This window comes from Schistocerca serialis, chromosome 4 (genome assembly GCF_023864345.2).
Source record: "Schistocerca serialis cubense isolate TAMUIC-IGC-003099 chromosome 4, iqSchSeri2.2, whole genome shotgun sequence".
NCBI classification, from domain to species: Eukaryota; Metazoa; Arthropoda; class Insecta; order Orthoptera; family Acrididae; genus Schistocerca; species Schistocerca serialis.
This window is the reverse complement of record NC_064641.1, coordinates 33,330,762-33,353,796: the sequence shown is the minus strand read 5'-3', so window position 1 is coordinate 33,353,796 and position 23,035 is coordinate 33,330,762.

The window sequence follows — 23,035 nt, the reverse complement described above, 5'->3', positions numbered from 1 at the left end:
ACAGCTGAAAACGGTCTCCAAGTAGCTGAACATAACTGTTTCCATTTAATGATCGTCTCTGTTGGACCAGAGGACCTATTCTTTCCATGTAAATACAGACCACACCATTATGGAGCCACCAACAGCTTGCACAGTCCCTTGATAACATGGATCAATGGCTTCGTGTGGTCTGCCCCGCACTCGAAACCTACGATCAGCTCTTTCCAGCTGAAGTGGGGACTCATGTGACCTGGGTGCCTATTCTGTATCTTTCCGCCGATCGTTTCGGTACTCGAGAGCACCGAACGGTCTAGTACTCGAATTAGAGTCCCATTTTTATTCAGTATGCATTTCGGTAGCGATACCGTTCGGGTCTAGAGAACCGAAGCGCTGTTGTCGGTTCGCGTCGCGCAAGCCAATCAAAAGCAAGCGGCCGCAGATCCGCGCATGCGCACTGCAGCGCACACAGCGCCACGAACACAAAGCGGCCAGCAGACGACACAGGCGCCCTATTCTTCGCAGTACCGAACTTGTGTTTTCGCAGTACGAAGTGTTGCTAAAATAACGGCGGAAATGTAGGACCAAAATGAGGTTAGTAGGTTCACAGTTCAGTGCCACTGAAAGAGCGTTAAGGATTGCAATTGTGATTTTCGTTTATGGGTATTTTATTTGAAACAAACACAGCAACCCTGGGTATGGAGAGGCACTTATTATTGAACAGTCTAAAAATATTATGGCGGAGATCGTTCGTCTCTGTCTACTGTTGTTGAGGGTTCGATCGCAGGTAAACAGTTGTGACGAGCAAGATTATGAAGATGACTGCTGCTAGTTACATTCCCAGTAGTCTAAGTTGTGCTCTTAGATTCCTGTCTAACCGCATACTCGGAAATCGCTACATATTCGGAAAAAATGGTGAATTATTTCTGACAAGAAAAAATATAAAGGTCACTGTCGGTTGTTTCACTCACAGCAATTTCATCTCCAACAATTTCATATTTCGTATTTTAAACACACAGAAGTCACGAAATCATTACTGAGGAAGTGCGCTCTTACATGTAAGTATTATTGGAGAAACAACTTATACGAATAACAATGTCTCAGAACGTTTTGCATACATGAAGAGGGGAAAAAAAAAGTTTGGACCGTTCCGTGCACGAACCCGTGTCCTTACGTATAGCAATCCTGCGCCCTAACCACTTTTTTTTTGTTTTTTGCATTTTGTTCATTATTGATAGTTGTGTTTGGTTGTTGCGGACGTCGCAAGACATCCTGTTCAGGTTCAGTGGTTGATCCTTCCACTCAGTTTTTTATTACAGCGGCCAACCGGCTCTCTTACCGAACACGCTGAGCTCCCGTACCGGCAACCACTTCGCTACGCCAAACAACAGCTACGTGTGGCTGAATTCTTCTACTATTTGGGAGGAATGTAGGCTGACTTCGTTGCCAAACGATGCTGCGTAATAGTTTGGAAAGTTTCTAATATCAAGCTTCACATAATTGGTTTCCACTACACGTTTCGATAACTACTAACAAACCATTTGTGGGAAAAGCTACACAAAGTCACTAACAACATCAGTTCACACTCATGTAATATACGTAAGCAGAGCCGATGTCTTGCTATTTATTGATTCAAATGGTTCAAATAGCTCTGAGCACTATGGGACTTAACATCTATGGTCATCAGTCCCCTAGAACTTAGAACTACTTAAACCTAACTAACCTAAGGACAGCACACAACACCTATTCATTGATCTTTAAACTCTTATTTGCATTTAAATAACATGTATTTTGAGAGAATATCGACTGAAAACGTTTTCTTTTTGGATGTAATCATTCACAGTAACAACCTAACCTAACCATATTTCTAACAAAGGAAAATAGTCTATTATGAACTCACTTTCCAACCGGATGCGTCCTCTGGTGAAGCTTTAGTAACACAATCACTAAATCCAAAGCTAAAACCGCTAAATATGTTTAAAATAACAAATTATAGGTGTTCATAAACCACAGCTCACCGATCGACAAGACCACACCGAAATCCAAAACCTCTCGGTACAATTGTCGTAAAATCGGTGGGGGGACCGTTCGGTAGCAGGTCTCAGAAGCTTACTGAATAGGATATTTCGATAAAGAACCGAAAATGACGTCACTACCGAAACGAAGCAACTACACCGATCGATATTAAAGATACAGAATAGGGCCCCAGGCCACGGTTTTCCAGTCGTCTGTGGACCAAACAATATGGTCACGCGCCCAGGAGACACGCTGCAGCCGATGTCAAGCTGTTAGCAAAGGCATTCGCGGTTGTCGTCTGCTGCCGTAGCCCATTAAAGCCACGTTTCGACGCACTTTCCTAACGGATACGTTCGTCGTGCATCCCAAATTGATTTCTGCGTTTATTTCCCGCAGTGTAGCTTGTCTGTTAGCACTAACAACTAGACGCAAACACCGCTACTCACAGTCATTAACCCTGTGGCGCATCTACACCTACATGATTACTCTGCAATTCACATTTAAGTGCTTGGCAGAGGGTTCATCGAACCACAATCATACTATCTCTCTACCATTCCACTCCCGAACAGCGCGCGGGAAAAACGAACACCTAAACCTTTCTATTCGAGCTCTGATTTCTCTTATTTTATTTTGATGATCGTTCCTACCTATGTAGGTTGGGCTCAACAAAATATTTTCGCATTCGGAAGAGGAAGTTGGTGACTGAAATTTCGTAAATAGATCTCGCCGCGACGAAAAACGTCTTTGCTTTAGTGACTTCCATCCCAACTCGCGTATCATATCTGCCACACTCTCTCCCCTATTACGCGATAATACAAAACGTGTAAGTAGGCTGTTTATGTTTTCTCTATGTAAGTAGGCTGTTTATGTTTTCTTATTGGCAACGTTACGTAGCGCTCAATATGAAAATCACTGGCTGTGCTGTGTGCAGTCTGTGGCTAGTTTGCATTGTTGTCTGCCATTGTAGTGTTGGGCAGCGGCAGCTGGATGTGAACAGCGCGTAGCGTTGCGCAGTTGGAGGTGAGCCGCCAGCAGTGGTGGATGTGGGGAGAGAAATGGCGGAGTTTTGAAATTTGTCATGAACTGCTATATTTATATATGATGATATCAAGGTAAATACATTGTTTGTTCTCTATTAATATCTTTCATTTGATAACTATGCCTATTAGTAGTTAGTGCCTTCCGTAGTTTGAATCTTTTATTTAGCTGGCAGTAGTGGTGCTCGCTGTATTGCAGTAGCTTGAGCAGCGAAGATTTTTGTGAGGTAAGTGATTTGTGAAAGGTATAGTTTAATGTTAGTCAGGGCCATTCTTTTGTAGGGAATTTTGAAAGTCAGATTGCGTTGCGCTAACAAAATATTGTGTGTCAGTTTAAGCACAGTCACGTATAATTGATCATAGGGGAAGTTTCATATGTCGACCCTTAGCCGAGGATACCTCACTGGAATCTTCTGATTTTTTTTTTCTTGTAGTTTGTGTAATTAGTGTAGCTTTTGTTTATTGCTAGCGCGTAATTGTAGAGAGAATCTCCTTTGTAGTTGCAGTCTTTCATTGTTGTACAGTAAAACAGTTGTGGCATGCATGTAGATTTGCACCAAGTATTTCGCAGCTGCAATTAACTAGATATTATTTTCAGTGTTACGTTAATGTGTTCTCTTATTTTTGCTCTTTAAATTGTGCTTTTCTGTGTTATCGTGAAATATTGTGACAATAATGGCGTGTGAAAAACGTAATACTAGGTTGGTTGGTTGGTTGTTTCGGGGAAGGAGACCAGACAGCGAGGTCATCGGTCTCATCGGATTAGGGAAGGACGGGGAAGGAAGTCGGCCGTGCCCTTTGAAAGGAACCATCCCGGCATTTGCCTGGAGCGATTTAGGGAAATCACGGAAAACCTAAATCAGGATGGCCGGACGCGGGATTGAACCGTCGTCCTCCCGAATGCGAGTCCAGTGTCTAACCACTGCGCCACCTCGCTCGGTCGTAATACTAGGCTCCAAAGTAAATTGAGAAATGACAGTGAAGACGAAAGCAGTGTGTTAGCGCCGCAGAGTAATGAATTAACTAATGTTCAAAGTAGTAATTTGGTAATTGTGCATAGGGAAATGGAGCGGGCGGCAAACAGTGGTGTAGACAGTGAAACAATTAGAGAACAGGGAAGCATTATCGATCGATCGGTCGGCAACAGCTCGCCTCAGGAATCCGAAATGACAGGAAACAATCTCGCAAATACTGTAGATTCAGGTTTTGGATCCTCACCGTTTTCTCAAATAAGTCAAGACACATTTTCTGCTTGTCAAAATGTGAATGTTTCCGGTGCAAATTCACTGCCGAAAAGCACTGAGGAACATGTTCCAGACACCAGTGCATTGTTATTACAATTAATACAGCAAATGGGACAAACACAGCAAAAGCTTCAAAAGTTAGACACAATGGAACAAAATCTTCGAAAGTTAGATACAGTGGAACAAAATCTTAAAAAGTTAGACACCACACTTGAACAAACACGTGAAGATTTAACTACTGAGTTACATAACATTGAATCGAAATGTCAAAAAGTCTGTAATGACGTAAAAACACAAATTTGTGAGCATTTTCAACCTATTTTTTCGCGGCATGAAAATGCATTACAGAATCACGAAGCAGCCATAAAAGAACTGCAAGCCATTGTTCATGTAAATCATGAGACCTTGTGGGCTAAAATTGACTCAGTTGCATGTACCGATTCGGTTATGCAACTTGCAATAACTCAGGAAAACTTTAAGGACACAGTAGATACTCTGAAACGTGGTTCAGAAAAACACACTGAAGAAATAAGTACACTATCGGAGAAAGTAGCCGAACTTTCGGATCAGGTCACTAACTTATCTACAAAGGTAGATGATGATCTGAATGACACAAGACCCGTAGCCTTCACTGACACAGAAGAGTATGAACAAATAAGAAAATTCAAACAAAATCAGAATCAAATTAATACACAACACCAAAGAGAAATCCGGGAAGTACAAGATCAGCTGATACAGGTAATACAAGAATTACGTAGTTCAGAGGACACTCGCGCTCCAACACGGGAAGAGGGACTTAGAAACACGGAAAAGCCGCAAAATAATAACACAGGGCATTTCGGAAGTTATGAAAGAAACTGGCAATGTGCACCGAATTTTGAGATGGAACGGCCGACACGACCTAACAATGACCGATATGCGACTCGCCGACATGATGATTTTGACTATAAGCTGTTCATTACTACACGTAAATTCAAAACATTTAAGAATTCTGGCAACGACATTCATCCACAAGCATGGCTCCATCAATTCTCGCATTGTTTTCCTCCCAACTGGTCGTTAGAACACAGATTAGAATTTATGTGTGGCTACTTGGAGAATGAACCAGCTGTAAGAATGCGATCGGTAATTCACGATTGCCACAGTGAAGGAGAGTTTTACCATGCCTTCCTCTCAGCATATTGGTCTCAAGCCACACAAGACTGAGTAAAACATAGCATCATAATGATGAAACATTTCGAACAATCTGAATTCTCCAGTCTTGTGAAATATTTTGAAGACATGTTGCACAAGAATCAGTACCTGTCAAACCCATACAGCCCCTCAGAACTCATCCGCATTTGCTTAATCAAATTACCTGAACATTTGCGACATATTATTTTGGCAGGACGTTGCAAAGACGACATTGAAGCATTTCAGGGACTCCTACAAGAATTAGAAATTGACACAGACAGTCGCCGGATGCGAAAACAGGAAAACAATCACTACAGGTCACATACGTCACAATTCCGTGATGACAGAAACAATAACTGGACACGAAAAGGCTATTCTTACAACGCAAATCGTGACCAAAACAGACACCACCCATATGACAACCGCTGGCAGAGTAATAATAGTTACAGAGGAAGATCGCATTTCCGTAGTAATGACTATCACAGAGACAATCAGAGAAACAGACAATATGGGAACCGAAATAATTATTATCAAGGGAGACAGAATACTTTCAGACGCAACAGTTCAGCGCGCAGTTACGATTCAGGAAGAAATTCTCCACCACGTGACCGACAAGGAAGGAACTACGGAATCTACCGACATGACGACAGACGATATAATCATAACGACAGACGTCAATTTCATCAGAACTGGCGGGATTCTAACACTGCTGGGCCCTCTCGGCAAGGCGAATTTGTAGAAGTTAGGTCTCCTAATCCCAATAACGACGCGCGCCAACAACAGGACAGACAATAACTCGCACCGCAGGCAGCCGCAGCCGCGTGCGCCGGCTGGCTCAGTGAAAAATAACATAGACGCTAACCTTGAGAAAAATTCCAGTATTCTTTGCCGACGTATACCGCATGACAATTGCATTCAAGTTCAAACTCTGAGTACTATGAAGAGTAAAGGTTTACACCAGGTTTCACATGTAAAACCGTTTATTGAAAGATAATCTGCTTTTTAACTTTGTCATTGCCATAAAACTTTTCACTTTACATTACTAGTATGCTTGTCAACTTAGAATCTGTTAACATACAACAATGTTTGAAGTTAAATATCCAGTCAAGAACCTAGGGAACATTTTTAAACAGAAATTACGAATGCATTGTTATAGTGAACAGACGACACAGTGTTGTATTTGTAGATTCTTGCTTGTTTGTTGCACGATTACGTAACGACTATAAGGCTCACATACTTAGAACATTTACCAGTACTGCTAATGAGATTTTAATGCAACATTTTGGTTTACTTGAAAATATATTCTGGATTTTAAGTACTTTCAGTGACATACCAGATGGCACAGTGGTTAGTTTATGTGACAGCTACACGATTTTATCACGACGCTACTAATGAGTGACAATTTACAATGTTGCTTTTGCAGTGTTTCTGTTTTATATCTGCACAGTTTTCTGTTTTATTCTGGAAAGTAAAACAGGTTTTAGTAGTAACTTTTGTGGTATAGCTACAATGAGACTGCCTTTTCCATAGCACAACAATACGTTACAGCACAGTACTTTCCTCATCACGGCAATAAGTGTAATAACTAAGACATTTATACGCAAAGCATTTCACTTTTGTGTATTATGAGGTAAGTACATTGACTTCTGCAGAACTTAGCTTTCGGAGGACGATAACTACGACACTTCCACACAGATTATGTTGCAACAAGACGCACACTTAGCGCTACAGTACACGTATTTGAGTGATTAATTTTGTACTTGAAACATTTATTTTTAAAGATTTTTGAATTACAAAGAAAGTTTTCCGTGATACATTTCATTCCATTGCTGTAATCTGTAACACCTGAGGGTATAATTACATTAATCCTCAGGGGGGTACACGCCTACTTCGTGTACCATGTGTTTGGCAAGCACAAGGAACCCTAGCTAATATGGTATTTGCTTATACAACTTTACACATCGGTACCATATTTCTCTAAAACATAAATTACACAGCGATCTGATCATTTAACTGAGAGATAAGCATGTTTTTTTACTATGTCAGTGACACATGTTTACGTAATTACACCGTTGGATAACTTCACACTTACGAAATTGTATTTTGTCTGTACTGTGTGAACTATTCATATTTTTTCGGAACCATTGTGATACTATGAGAGCTTTGAATGATGTATTTGGTATGGATTCATGATTTTTAAAGTACGTTTGAGGCAGATGACACTTTTGACATGAGCAGAGAATTTTTTTAATTATTGGAGGAAGCTACGACGATTTTGAGATTTAACTGAGGTATTATGATGTTATTTTTACGACGACGATGTGTATTATGCTGCTGAGGTATGTTTATGATTAATAGGCTGAGGCTATATGACTTATTTGATTATGCTTCATATTTATAATGACGAAATATTGACGAGTGTCGATGGATACGTATATGTGTAATAAGGTAAGGAGTAATGAATAGTGGGTAGGGACTCTTGACTTGTGAAACAAGATGTTGGAAACCAAGAATCGTACTTTAAGAGTTATGAAATGTGTGTAAATGCGTGAATGTATCACAATGCCGGCGAAAATTTTTTTGGACACTTATATTTATAGGATTTTGTTTCTACAGATTTGCAATGCTAATTCTTGACCTGTGAAATATTTTTATGTGAGACTGTCACTGTAGCGGAAACTGCTGTCGTAAATATTTCCGTAAGAAAGTTAAGTGACCACCTGCACGTAATGCGTCGCGGGCACTCACCTGGGCGACAGCCGCCCGAAAAAAAAAAAAAAAAAAAAAAAAAAAAAAAAGCCATTAGCCTTTCAGCGGCACAGGTAGAAAAAAAAAGGGGAGGCCATTGTCGTGCTACTGACATTTCCTTGTTGAAAGCATACTGTGGAGCTCGTAATTTATGATATTTACTGAAATGCCTAATAAAATGACAAGAAATATTTTTACATCTGCACACCTGATTATGACAAGCGTCTTTCTATGAGAGTTGAGAGAATTTCTACTAACTTATGAAATGTCACATGACTACTGAATGATATTTTTATGCTTTGCTTTTCATAGTTGCTTATTTCATTTGATATCTGGTTTCCAGCTGTGTTGCAGCATTGCTTTTATAAAATGAAATGCATTTGCTAATGTGAACACTTTCTGTCAACAGATCTATTAAATAATTATTTTATGATCCACATTCTTTAAAAAAGGAGCTCTTAGAATGGAGAGAACAATAAGAAGGGACTAATAACAGTAACTGCATCTATAATTTTCTTTTCAAGTACTTGGTAATTTCTTTTGTAGAATAATTTGTGGTGCACCACTTTAATTACTTAGACATTAAGATGTGATTATACATTTCCCTTATCTGCATTGTTATCTTTAGTGTACTATTTTTTCTGCGTGAGCTATGTCATGTTTAGATATAAGCTGCTGTTTGCCAGGCGTAGTGCTACTGAACTTTAATTTGTGTTACTCTGCTAAGCCAGATTTATTTTTTTGTTTGCTGAGCATTGCCTCATATTAGTTGTAATGTTGAATTGCTTGGTAATTTAGATTTACTGTAGCTTGCTTTGCGATTTTCCATTTTTTTATTGCTGTTTATATTAATTGTTTTATGTGCTGCTGCATTGCCTCGTCCCTTAGTTTAGCATCTGAGCTGAGTAGATTTAAGTTAGCTTATGAGGGGGTAGACTATATAAGAAACTGACTATGGAGAATAGGTAAAGAATGCATTACGAAGTTATATGAAAAAGATTTGGGCCCAAATGAGTATTGTACAATCAGAAATAATTATTTTGAAAGAAATATGAACAGAATACAGAAACCAGGCTTAGATAGGACTTTTTGGGAATAATGATGAACAAAGGGAGATCTCCATGCAAAATACTGCAGTAAAACAAACCCTGTCCTTTCCTTGTATTATTCCGCTATATGTTTGTGTACCCTTGGGTATTAATGTTTTTCCTGTATTTATATGTTTATCTGATAAGACTTATATTGTAGAATTTTTCTAATACTAAGCTACATTCACTATGATGAGGAATACTGTTATCTTCGAATATAATTGGCATTAATAATATGTTATTTACTTTGTAAAGATGTTAGACATTACTTATTCTGTTTTGTGTTTATGCTCATGTGTGAAGTTGATGTTTCGAAAGTTATTCCGAACTTTTATGTATGTACTCATGTCATAATTCCTGTAACATTGATGTATATGTTTATTTCTATTCTTTTGTAAAGCCCCTTTTATCTACAAATGTTATCTGTATTATTATGTTTCAATGATGTTTTCTGTATCTTTGTAATTGTATTCTCATGTTATAAAATTGTACTTGACACCAGTTCATCAAATTAAGTAACTTGTGAGTTACATTTCACTGCACACGTTTCTGTTGGTCATAGTATATGGACAATATGTGAGAAGTTGGGACTGTTAGTGTTTGCACGTGTGTTACTAATTCAGCAAGGGACTGGATAACAGCATTGCTGGTTCTAAGGACAATTCCAAAAACTTTGTGAGTGCACAAGTGGTGGTTTATGGACTTGCTATATTCTCCGCAAGACTCTTCGATGGTGAATGTGCACCTGCACAATCGCAACAGATGGCTGCTGGACATTTCTACAAAGACTACAGTGGGTCTGCACCTCTGGTGGCCCACCAATACCATTATCTCTACAAGGACTACAGTGGGTCTGCATCTTTGATGGCCCACCAATACCATTATTTCTACTAGGACTACAGTGGGTCTACACCTTTGCTGACTCACCAGTACCATTATTTCTGCAAGGACTGCAGTGGGTCTGCGCCTCTGATGGCCCACTAATACCGTAATCTCTACCAGGACTACAGTGGGTCTACTCTGTGATGACCTACCTACCAATGTTCTTCAAAACGTCGAATGACTCTGCTGTGGGTTTGCTATGTTGTGGCCCATTACCTGTCAGCATGTCAAGAGTCAGCACTGTCTTTCTGATGGAAGGACACTACTTCTTCAAGACTGCATGGAAATCCACTACTTCTGTGTGCATTCTCTTTTACTGTTCAGACTTTGAAAAAAATAACAAAAACACTGTAATTTTACTGTGATGAATCAGGACTGTCTTTATAGACTGTGAGAAAATTTGAGCTTTTGACCAACATAATATCAATAAGTGTGTGCATTTGATTTCTTTGTTATTGTAATTATAAAAAATTTTATCAAATCATTATTGGCCACTGCCCAAAAAAAAATTTGTAAAATTTTTTGTGGGGAGCATGGGGGCTATGTAAGTAGGCTGTTTATGTTTTCTCTATGTAAGTAGGCTGTTTATGTTTTCTTATTGGCAACGTTACGTAGCGCTCAATATGAAAATCACTGGCTGTGCTGTGTGCAGTCTGTGGCTAGTTTGCATTGTTGTCTGCCATTGTAGTGTTGGGCAGCGGCAGCTGGATGTGAACAGCGCGTAGCGTTGCGCAGTTGGAGGTGAGCCGCCAGCAGTGGTGGATGTGGGGAGAGAGATGGCGGAGTTTTGAAATTTGTCATGAACTGCTATATTTATATATGATGATATCAAGGTAAATACATTGTTTGTTCTCTATTAATATCTTTCATTTGATAACTATGCCTATTAGTAGTTAGTGCCTTCCGTAGTTTGAATCTTTTATTTAGCTGGCAGTAGTGGTGCTCGCTGTATTGCAGTAGCTTGAGCAGCGAAGATTTTTGTGAGGTAAGTGATTTGTGAAAGGTATAGTTTAATGTTAGTCAGGGCCATTCTTTTGTAGGGAATTTTGAAAGTCAGATTGCGTTGCGCTAACAAAATATTGTGTGTCAGTTTAAGCACAGTCTTGTATAATTGTTTAAAGGGGACGTTTCAAACGAGCTGCACTTTTTTGCACCCTTTCGATGTCCTCCGTCAATCCCACCTGGTAAGGATCCCACACCGCGCAGCAGTATTCTAACAGAGGACGAACGAGTGTAGTGTAAGCTGTCTCTTTATCGGACTTGTTGAATCTTCTAAGTGTCCTGCCAATGAAACGCAACCTTTGGCGTCCACTACAATAGACAGCTGTTAATGGTCACTTCTCTGGCGTTATCATTCAGTCCTGAGGCTGCATATGCACACAGTTCACTGCAGTAGCCACTCCCAACTGGTGTTGTTTCGTGCATGAACTTGCAGCCTCATAACTGATTGAAAACGCCAGAGAATTGACCACTGAAAGTTGTCCACTGCAGTGAAATTCATACACCACAGGGTTAACTGAAGTCGGTCGGCCACTGCGTTGTCTGTGGTGAGAGGGCCGGCCGCGGTGGCCGAGCGGTTCTAGGCGCGCAGTCCGGAGCCGTGCGACTGCTACGGTCGCAGGTTCGAATCCTGCCTCGGGCATGGATGTGTGTGATGTCCTTAGGTTAGTTACGTTTAACTAGTTCTAAGTTCTAGGGGACTGATGACCACAGCAGTTGAGTCCCATAGTGCTCAGAGCCATTTGAACCATTTTTGTGGTGAGAGGTTACGCCTGAAATCTGTTATTATCGTCACACTCTTGATGCTGTGGATCTCGGAATACCGAATGCCTTAACGATTTCCGAAATATGTTGTCGTCTGACCATGTTGGGCTTGTTCTTGCCACGGAAGGTTCGGAATCGAATTAATTTTGGCCCGCTGGATACGATTGTGTTCATTGCACAGAAAAACGGTTGTGAATGGTAGGTTACGTTGGGGACCTGAAGATGGCATCATGCGGTGGCGAAACTGGTAGCATGTATTAAAAAGAATAAACGACGATATATTCAAATACAGCCGCTGGTTTTGTTATCATTACTCAAGTTCTACGTGTGCGCCAGCAGTCTCGTTTTCCTTCATGCATTACCAGAGTTTAAACGATTGTCCCGTAGTCTTCCTGAGATCTAGAAGTGACTAATGCCTTTATTCTGTGTTTCTTCTTAAGTACACTACTGGCCATTGAAATTGCTACACCAAGAAGAAATGCAGATGATAAACGGGTATTCATTGGACAAATATATTATACTAGAACTGACATGTGATTACAGTTTCACGCAATTTGGGTGCGTAGATCCTGAGGAATCAGTACCCAGAACAACCATCTCTGACTGTAATAACGGCCTTGATACGCCTCGGCATTGAGTCAGACAGAGCTTGGATGGCGTCTACAGGTACAGCTGCCCATGCAGCTTCAACACGATACCACAGTTAATCAAGAGTAGTGACTGGCGTATTGCTTGGCCACCATTGACCAGACGTTTTCAATTGGTGAGAGATCTGGAGAATGTGCTGGCCAGGGAAGGAGTCGAACATTTTCTGTATCCAAAAAGGCCCGCATAGGACCTACAACATGCGGTGGTGCATTATCCTGCTGAAATATAGGGTTTCGCAGGGATCGAATGAGGGGTAGAGCCATGGGTCGTAACACATCTGAAATGTAACGTCCACTGTTCAAAGTGCCGTCAATGCGAACAAGAGGTGACCGAGACGTGCAACCAATAGCACCCCATACCATCACGCCGGGTGATACGCCAGTACGGCGATGACGAATACACGCATCCAATATGCGTTCACCGCGATGTCGCCAAACAGGGATGCGACCATCATGATGGTGTAAACAGAACCTGGATTCATCAGAAAAAATGACGTTTTGCCATTCGTGCACCCAGGTTCGTCTTTGAGTACACCATAGCACGCGCTCCTGTCTGTGATGCAGCGTCAAGGGTAAACGGAGCCATGGTCTCCGAGCTGATAGTCCATGCTGCTGCAAACGTCGTCGAACTGTTGGTGCAGATGGTTGTTATCTTGCAAACGTCCTCATCTGTTGACTCAGGGATCGAGACGTGGCTGCACTATCCGTTACAGCCATGCTGATAAGATGCCTGTCATCTCGACTGCTAGTGATACGAGGCCGTTGGGATCTAGCACGGCGTTCCGTATTGCCCTCCTGAACCCACCTATTCCATATTCTGCTAACAGTCATTGGATCTCGATCAACGCGCGCAGCAATATCGCGATACGATAAACCGCAATCGCAATAGGCTACAATCCGACCTTAATCAAAGTCGGAAACCTGATGGTACGCATTTCTCCTCCTTACACAAGGCATCACAACAACGTTTCACCAGGCAACGCCGCTCAACTGCTTTTTGTGCATGAGAAATCGGTTGGAAACTTTCCTCATGTGAGCACGTTGTAGGTGTCGCCACCGGCGCCAACCTTGTGTGAATGCTGTGAAAAGCTAATCATTTGCATATCACAGCACCTGCTTCCTGTCGTATAAATTTCGCGTCTGTAGCACGTCATCTTCGTAGTATAGCAATTTTAATGACCAGTAGTGTATTTACTAGGTGTGGTATCACTGCCCGAAAAACTCAATATGCCACAAAACATACGAAATATCAAACGAATAGCGCTATGCTGTATCCCATCTCCTCTAAGGTGGTGGTGGTGGTGGTGGTGGTGGTTAGTATTTAACGTCCCGTCGACAACGAGGTCATTAGAGACGGAGCGCAAGCTCGGGTGAGGGAAGGATGGGGAAGGAAATCGGCCGTGCCCTTACAAAGGAACCATCCCGGCATTTGCCTGAAGCGATTTAGGGAAATCACGGAAAACCTAAATCAGGATGGTCGGAGACGGGATTGAACCGTCGTCCTCCTCTAAGGTGACTGCAAGGACAGGGGGCCACCATCACTTCTTCTACATGAATTATGCGCTGTTAAATTGTTGTACGAGATATTTATCTAGTGGCACATAGCACTCATTTTTGCCCCCAATAACGACAGCCTCGAGTCTCGATATGGACTCAGTATCATACGAAACTTCGGGAGCTCTCGTGACCCATAATTCACTTACTCGCTCAAGCAAGTGCGTATGGACTAACGGTCCGTTCTGAGAGGACGCTGCAATCCGCTATCTGTCGCGGCGGCCGCCAAACAGTGGTTACGAAATGTCTGCTGGCCGCGGAATTGCAGTGACTCAGACTGCAGAGCCAGAATCAGCATAGAAGAATTGAGCGCAGAGTCGCGAAAATGAATGTTTGGGAGACGTGCAGTTTTGTGCTCTACACCGTCTGTGTCATAGGAACCCATGTTCTAACCTAGGGGTGGGAAAATGCGCTAATGCAGGGGCGGGCGACCGTTATTGTCCACACTGCTTGCCCGCGGGTGCTATCAGCCAACTGTTGCCCCTCCACTTGTCTGCTGACACCGCATGTTTGTTATCGATACGCACGCTGCAAGAAGCGCCTGTTTACTTCGTGTCGTTAGTGATGTCAGTGTCGAAGTCTCTTTCGTGTTCGTGATAGGACAAAATTAATGAAAGGAAAATGGCTGAGGAGTAGGTAAGACCCTCAAAACGAAAGTCTATGAATTCCTACGCTTCAGCCCGCAGTGGGAAGAAGATTCTTTTGTTATTGACACAAAAGCCGGCTCTAAGTGTATCTTTTCCAATGTTAGTTTATCGGCGTGGAAGACGTGCAATGTAAAGCGACATTTTCAGCTCCTTCGTGAGCAAATCGTTATCAGTTTGCATAGTAACGAAAGGAAGGTCAAACTTCTCCAGATAAAACAGGAAAGAAATGTTGCTATTATTTACGAAGTATGTGGTCTCGATTTTACAGAAAGAGAACCATGTCATCCAGAGTGGTAGTGAACTGAGAGTGAGATATCGCACACCTCGTTCAGTGATGGGGAATTTGATGAAGGGTGTTTTATTTCTCCCACGACAATCTTGTGTCCAGCGGCTCCTCCGGTTTTCGAAACAATTCCTTTTTCACAGAGAAAAGTTTGCAGACTCATCGAAGAAATGGCAAAACGAAGTGGAAACGCCACTGAAAGATAAGACTAAAGACTTTTTTCTCTTTCGTGTTGGATGAAAGTATATATGGTTGGTTGGTTGATTTGGGAGGAAGAGACCAAACTGCGAGGTCATCAGTCTCATCAGATTAGGGAAGGATGGGGAAGGAAGTCGGCCGTGCCCTTTCAGAGTAACCATCCCGGCAATTGCCTGAAGCGATTTAGGGAAATCACGGATAACCTAAATCAGGATGGGCGGACGCGGGATTGAACCGTCGTCCACCCGAATGCAAGCCGAGTGTGCTAACCACTGCGCCACCTCGCTCGGTGAGAGCACATTTGTAAGCCGCTTGGGGTAGCCTTGCGGTCTAGGGCACCTTGAGGTTCGAGTCCTCCCTCGGGCTTGGGCGTGTGTTGTCCTTAACGTTAAGTTAGTTTAAGTTACATTAAGTAGTGCGTGAGCTTAGGGACAGATAACCTCAGCAGCTTGGTCCCATAGGAACTTACCACAAATTCCAATTTGCATTCCTGCAATGATTGATAAAGAGGTGTAGCTGCTCTGATAATGAACAACTGAAAGAAGTTAGTATCTGGCAGGAAGTACCTGCAATACAGAGTATCCTACATCGTGTTAATCTGCTGTCAAAATGTCCCAAAATAAGTGGCGTCATGGATGTTGTGAAAACAGTTTACTAACTGAGGTCGCACGGTTTGAGACATCAGCAATATAAATCCTTCCTGGCTGATCCGGAGTGTGATTATGGCGAAGTGCTGAATGTTTGTGAAGTACGCTAGTTGTGTTGAGGTGTCCACCTCCGTAGCCGACGGGCACGGTGGCCGAGCGGTTCTAGGCGCTACAGTCCGGAACCGCACGACTGCTACGGTTGCAGGTTCGAATCCTGCCTCGGGCATGGATGCGTGTGATGTCCTTAGGTTGGTTAGGTTTAAGTAGTTCTAAGTTCTAGGGGACTGATGACCTCAGAAATTAAGTCCCATAGTGCTCAGAGCCATTTGAACTATTTTGAACCTCCGTAGCCTACCGGTTTCCCGACTAATAATCGACTTTATCGCATAGGACTGGGCACCTCACCACTACGCCTTGACTGTCAGCTCGAAGACACCGACGAGCACCGTTTTACGTGCCCCCTCAAACGAAACGCTTGGCTCCTCATCCAAGGAATCGTGGGCTTTTACTTCCGTGCCCCGCCAACGACGGTAACCCCAGATTTCTTGTTGTTGGCCCAGACATTTCACTACCCTCTTGCTAAGCACCACAGACTCATCTGGTTTCGAGGACAGGCTTTAGAATACCTCTTTCAGAGTGGACCGCATACAGTCTTTGACTTCTGGTACAAAGTTGTGACCGCGCATAGCACACTCACCCGAAAACCATCTTACCGACAAGCTTTTCCCGGCTATCTCCGCAGCGTCCTACTTGACCCCCCTCAATGTTGGGGTGTGCCATGCCTACACATCACATCACGTTCTCGTGCATCGACAAAAATAATAAAAAAAAAGGTTCAAATGGTTCAAATGGCTCTGAGCACTATGGGACTCAACTGCTGAGGTCATTAGTCTCCTAGAACTTAGAACTACACTCCTGGAAATTGAAATAAGAACACCGTGAATTCATTGTCCCAGGAAGGGGAAACTTTATTGACACATTCCTGGGGTCAGATACATCACATGATCACACTGACAGAACCACAGGCACATAGACACAGGCAACAGAGCATGCACAATGTCGGCACTAGTACAGTGTATATCCACCTTTCGCAGCAATGCAGGCTGCTATTCTCCCATGGAGACGATCGTAGAGATGCTGGATGTAGTCCTGTGGAACGGCTTGCCATGCCATTTCCACCTGGCGCCTCAGTTGGACCAGCGTTCGTGCTGGACGTGCAGACCGCGTGAGACGACGCTTCATCCAGTCCCAAACATGCTCAATGGAGGACAGATCCGGAGATACATGCGGACGTGCATTGTCCTGTTGGAACAGCAAGTTCCCTTGCCGGTCTAGGAATGGTAGAACGATGGGTTCGATGACGGTTTGGATGTACCGTGCACTATTCAGTGTCCCCTCGACGATCACCAGTGGTGTACGGCCAGTGTAGGAGATCTCTCCCCACACCATGATGCCGGGTGTTGGCCCTGTGTGCCTCGGTCGTATGCAGTCCTGATTGTGGCGCTCACCTGCACGGCGCCAAACACGCATACGACCATCATTGGCACCAAGGCAGAAGCGACTCTCATCGCTGAAGACGACACGTCTCCATTCGTCCCTCCATTCACGCCTGTCGCGACACCACTGGAGGCGGGCTGCACGATGTTGGGGCGTGAGCGGAAGACGGCCTAACGGTGTGCGGGACCGTAGCCCAGCTTCATGGAGACGGTTGCGAATGGTCCTTGCCGATACCCCAGGAGCAACAGTGTCCCTAATTTGCTGGGAAGTGGCGGTGCGGTCCCCTACGGCACTGCGTAGGATCCTACGGTCTTGGCGTGCATCCGTGCGTCGCTGCGGTCCGGTCCCAGGTCGACGGGCACGTGCACCTTCCGCCGACCACTGGCGACAACATCGATGTACTGTGGAGACCTCACGCCCCACGTGTTGAGCAATTCGGCGGTTCGTCCACCCGGCCTCCCGCATGCCCACTATATGCCCTCGCTCAAAGTCCGTCAACTGCACATACGGTTCACGTCCACGCTGTCGCGGCATGCTACCAGTGTTAAAGACTGCGATGGAGCTCCGTATGCCACAGCAAACTGGCTGACACTGACGGCGGCGGTGCACAAATGCTGCGCAGCTAGCGCCATTCGACGGCCAACACCGCGGTTCCTGGTGTGTCCGCTGTGCCGTGTGTGTGATCATTGCTTGTACAGCCCTCTCGCAGTGTCCGGAGCAAGTATGGTGGGTCTGACACACCGGTGTCAATGTGTTCTTTTTTCCATTTCCAGGAGTGTAGTTAAACCTAACTAACCTAAGGACATCACACACATCCATGCCCGAGGCAGGATTCGAACCTGCGACCATAGCGGTCTCGCGGTTCCAGACTGTGCAGCGCCAGAACCGCGCGGCCACTTCGGCCGGCTAAAAAAAAAAAAAAAAAAAGAAGCGAGAATATGTTATATTTTGTTGTTTTTAATGTTATTCTGATATTTTTATTTAACTAACAATGTTTTGTATATGTTTAAATGGTACCTTGAAGAACTGTTGCATTGTGTATATATATATGTACTGTTAGTTTGTTCAATAAAGCTTATTGCACAAAAAAAAGGGTAGCGTTTCCGCTTCGCACGCAGGGGGCCCGGGTTCGATTCCCGACAGCGGACTGGGTGTTGTGTATCCATCATGGTGTTCATCATCATTGACCGGCATGTCGCCGAAGTGGCTTGAACTTTAAAAAGGACTTGCAATACGGCGGCCGAACTTCTCGGCATGGGGCCTCCCGGCCAACAATGCCATACGATGATTTCATTTCCATTTTATGTTGAGGTGCTGTTTTAGAAGTTTTTTCAACTGTCTTATAAGACAGGATGGAACATTAAAGCGTGCACACTAGCGTAAGTGCATTTGCCTCTCTTCATGACAGAATTGTTGTAAGCTGTTATTACTTTTTCATTAGATAGCACTTCTGTGTAACAGAACACCTGTCTTTAAAGCCGCATTTCAGAAAATACTATGCACACGTTATATTATGTCGTAAGTATTGATTGCATTGTCCTCCTGTAATATTTACGACAGTGGAAAGAATACTAACGTGACTGCAAACTCTAGAGTGAGCTGTTAATCGTGTGCTACCTGCAGCCTTCCGTCCTGTTCCAGCGTTAAAGAGTATTCGAGCTGCGCGTGCAGCGTGGCCCGCACTGCAATACAAATGCCCCCAGCATAGGTCTTGCAGGATACGGTGGCTAATGCGCAGTGACGAGTTATCTTCCAAAGCGCTGGCCGAGTTCATTCGTTCGTTCGGAAGGGGAGGACGATACTGTTTGCCACCTTTCGACCCGTCACCGATGACAGCATCGAGGTGCGCACCTTGCAATCTATCTCAAATGATTTTACAAAAACTATTCAGAAAAACTAAATGATTTTTTATTCACTTACAGCTTTATATGTCAGGTTCATGAACAAATGGCCATCACTTCGTTAACGGTCATAGTTATTGTTATGTTTATGTGGAAGAAAGACACTACGCGAAATTCGGCAAAGCGTGCAATGAAAACTAGTGGTCGCTATGATCATAGTTTGGTGCTCATTACATAATATGTTGCTGCGTATGAAATTTAGCTAACATATTGAATTTTTCTTTAGACATGGGTAGAGGTATCCACCTGTCACCAATCTCGAGAAAACTGATCTGACGTAGCACACTCATTTGCGATCGCGCCGCGCCAGCGATAAGGACAGAGTGAAATATCCACAACATTCCTCATATTTCATAAACGGTTACATATATCGAAATGAGATTTTGGCAAATGATAGCACGCAAAGAGGAGAGTATTTTACCAAATCGTTATTATGTAAAACTCCTTTATGTGTCGTGTTATTCCAATAACTACAGACATTTTCAGTGGAAGAAGGTAATTTTTAAGGGCCATCCATAGCTGCTGAAACGAGAAATGCTATGGATTTTGGAACAACATATGTGAAGACATTACACGTTTTTTTTTGTACCAAGCTACTGATTTTACTTTTCCCTCAGTTTCTCTCTTAATGAACTTAATGAACCACACTATTTCAGAATTCACTCGCAACTGCATCTGCACAACATGTTACTGAAGTAAGACTGTAAATTTCACGGTGTTTTGGCAAAAGAAGCAAATTTTGACATGGCGATAAGAGAAATGTGTAGGTTTTACTTAAAATTAGCCACTCATGACGCTTCTCTGAAAGTTACAAATGGTTGACAAGCCAGGCGAAAATAAATCACTGCATTTTCGGTGGAATTCTTTTTAGATCCTAACGAAAGCAGAGGTGACAGCGGATCTTTCTGAATGGTCACGATGTAAGTGTGGGCATGCAGCAGCCCCGTTTAACATTTACAAAAAGTGCGAGCGGGAACTTCATTTTAGAATGGCACTTTTCCTCCAGGGCACTGAGCCCCCCCCCCCCCCCCCCCCGCCCCCCCCCCCACCTCTGCCACCCTCTCCACACGCTTCCCCAGCCGACTGAAGAAGGGACCGGTTGGTAGGACAGGTTCTGAGGCATCAAGGGATCTCCAATTTAGTATTGGAGGGCAGCGTGGTGGGTAAAAATCGTAGAGGGAGACCAAGAGATGAATACACTAAGCAGATTCAGAAGGATGTAGGTTGCAGTAGGTACTGGGAGATGAAGAAGCTTGCACAGGATAGAGTAGCATGGAGAGCTGCATCAAACCAGTCTCAGGACTGGAGACCACAATGACAACATACCCGCGCACCCTCGCAGGCACCCAACGTGTCCAGCTGTAGCGGGACTTTGAATTTCCCCGCGCTACACTCGTTCCCTCAGATAAAAAATATCCCGTCGCAGCGGTATGAGCGTTCGACGGCAGAGAAAATACTAAAATTGTAACTCTTTTTTTGTTTTCTATCCGTTTCTTGATTGTCTCTTGATGGCCGAAGCTTAAGGCAGACGTGATCTGATGAAGACGTTAAAAAAAACTTATTAGCTAGTCTTGATTTGATTTTAATGTGTAGACATTTTGTGGAAGTTGTTAAGAAATTCGGAGGATGGAAGTAGCAAAGTAAATTAAATTGCATACAGTATCAAGATGATTTTAATTGGTATAAATTAGTGATTCCTGGACGATTGCAAGGTTTTGGAGCAGACTTTTCACGCAGAAATGAAGGAGATTTTTGAAGACCTGGACGCCGCACGAAAGAAGACAAGTTAACCTGGTAAAGGATGAACTCTTATCTACGCCACTTCCCCCTGTCAGTTACATTTGTTATTCTTTGTTTCTTTTCAATAACTTTTGTAGTGGAAATTGGTTTAACTTCTGCTCAAAAAAGCCACAAGGACCACCCCAACAATAGCCTTTCTGTAATACGAAGTCCGATCTGCATTTTTTTCTTTCTTTCTTTCTCTCCCTTGTTTCACGGTCATTAACGATTTAAAAAGAAAAAAAAACATTTTCACTTAAGATTTCTTCCCACATTTTCAACCTTTTTCTTTTTATTTTCTTCTCTCTTTTCTTTTTTTATTAACCACTTCACATTGAAAGGTGGCTACACTGAGCCACAGCGCCAGAGATTGCGCCAAAGAGTATTATTCAGCCGCCTCCACTGGCAATGCTTGGGGAGAACTCTTAGTAGTCAGTGCTTGTTGAGATGTGGTAGTGAAAAGTGCTGGTCGAGAACTCGTAGTAGGCAGTGCTTGCTGAGATGTGATACTGAAAAGTTCTTGTTGAGATGTGATAGTAACGAGTCGGTGTGGAAATATTGTAATGATTAGAGTGCTTTTCGTCAATATATGAAGGTAAAAGAAAAAAAAAAAATTCCTTTTCATTTTATTATCTCAATGTCTTAAATAATGCACCATTACAGGTTCAGTCAACAAAGCATCTGGCTTGTGTTCTTGTATTAGAGTGTAATTCTGCTTTCCTTACGCAATTATAGTATTTCTATTTTTTAGTTACTTCAGTATAAATGGTATTTAAAATTTCTTGTCTTGTTGAAGAAGAACCGTGCCAGATGTGTACGTTGAGTCACACTCCCACACACAGAACAATTACACTTGTGCTTTGGTTTCGTAGGTTTTATAGTTGCTGGGGACTTAATTAATTAATTGTGTTAACGAAAATTTTCATTTCATTCTTTGTTGTTGTTCTATGCAGTCAGATTGCGTAATAATACTAGTCAGGGCCAACCGTTTACGAAACAGCGTAATCGGACATACAGCCACCGAAAAATTTAAAAAGTATTTTCATTAAAAAATAATTAAGCCCCCATGCAACATCCCTTGTCTAACCATTAGACTTCAATTGATTCCAAACCCTATAGTTGCTGCCACTGATAAATGTACCTGTTATGTATGTACCTGTGTATCCAAGAGTATACTTCAAATACTTACTCAAACACAAATACTCAAGTACAGATAGCATACTTAAACTTCAGGTAACTGATATGTTCATGGTTCTCGCCCCCATTGGAATATTTAACCACTACTCCTCGATTCTCCTTTCGATGCTATGTTGTTGTGGTCTTCAGCCTGAAGACTAGTATGATGCATCTGTTCACGATAGTCTGTCCTATGCAAGCCTTTGCAACCTGCATCCATTTGAAGCTTCTCATTGTATATAGACAAGCCTTGGTCTCCCTCTCCACTTTTTACCCCCACTCTTCCCTCCATTACAAAACTGACAACACCCTGATGCCTCAGAAAACATCCTATCAACCGAGTCCTTCTTTTAGTCAAGTTGTGCCATAAATTTTGTCTTCTCCCCGGCACGATTTAGTACATCCTCATTAGCTATTCAGTCTCTCTATCCAGTCTTTGCCATTCTTTTGCGGCACCACATTTCAGAAGGTTCCATTCTTTTCTCGTCGGAGCCGTTTATCATCCACGTTTCACTTTCGCATAATGCTACATTCCACACAAATGCGTTCAGAAAAGACTTCATAACATTTAATTTTGTATTATATCTTAATAAAGTTCTTTCTGTTAGAAGCGCTTTTCTTGATATTGGCAGGCTGCATTTCGTGTCCTCTTAACTCCGGTCACCATCAGTTATTTTGCTGCCCAAATAATAGAACACATCGACTACTTTTCTAATCTAATCTCCTGAGCATCGCCTTATTTGATTCGACTACATACCATTACCCTTAGTTTACTTTT